This window comes from Etheostoma spectabile, chromosome 9, assembly GCF_008692095.1.
Source record: "Etheostoma spectabile isolate EspeVRDwgs_2016 chromosome 9, UIUC_Espe_1.0, whole genome shotgun sequence".
NCBI classification, from domain to species: Eukaryota; Metazoa; Chordata; class Actinopteri; order Perciformes; family Percidae; genus Etheostoma; species Etheostoma spectabile.
Genome location: NC_045741.1, coordinates 30,227,277 through 30,227,816, shown reverse-complemented (window position 1 = coordinate 30,227,816; position 540 = coordinate 30,227,277). Strand labels below are relative to the sequence as shown.

At 38.3% G+C, this 540-nt stretch overlaps 1 protein-coding gene and 1 long non-coding RNA gene across 5 annotated transcripts in view; both read right to left on the bottom strand.

Moving 5' to 3' along the window:
* Positions 1 to 540, bottom strand: part of ahsg1 (alpha-2-HS-glycoprotein 1) — a 6,436-nt gene that overhangs the window by 5,354 nt on the left and 542 nt on the right. The gene's annotated exons all lie outside the window — the stretch shown is intronic.
* LOC116695218 (uncharacterized) overlaps positions 1 to 540 on the bottom strand; it is a 1,604-nt gene that overhangs the window by 955 nt on the left and 109 nt on the right. The window contains exon 1 of the long non-coding RNA XR_004333383.1: positions 1 to 540. This exon is cut by the window's left edge and continues 87 nt beyond it; it is cut by the window's right edge and continues 109 nt beyond it. This is a non-coding gene — a long non-coding RNA (uncharacterized LOC116695218).

The window sequence follows — 540 nt, the reverse complement described above, 5'->3', positions numbered from 1 at the left end:
TCACTTTGACAGCAAATAACTTTACATCAGAAACATATTAAAGACTCTATTTGTCCATTGTTTATTTCTTAAGAAACATGACAATATATGAAAATCTCCTTTACCTTGTAGCTCAGGTTATGGCTCCATAGCAATCGTTTTTGTAAAAATAGGCTAACTATTGTGTCATAACCACGCAACTTACTGTCACATAGCCTACTGTTGTATGTAGTGTAGTGTGTACTGTTGTGTAGAATAATTACAGAACACAGTTCTGCAGTTTTGACTTACATCAGCTGTTTAGGTTTAATTAAAAAAAAAAATTCTAGCAGTGTAGTTAACACTTTCTCTAACTTTGGTCAGAACAAGGCAGGATTAGATGGGCGACTTCTTGAGGGCCACTTGTGGAATACCTGCAGAACCGGGACAGGAAGTAGTTCTTTTGGAGATCATGGTGATCTAGTGGCTGTTGTAACAGTGTTTTGCCATTGAGAACAAGCTAGCATGCTACGGTTAGCCACTTCATCTCGGCTAGTGACGTAGAAAGCCGTGCAGATTTTG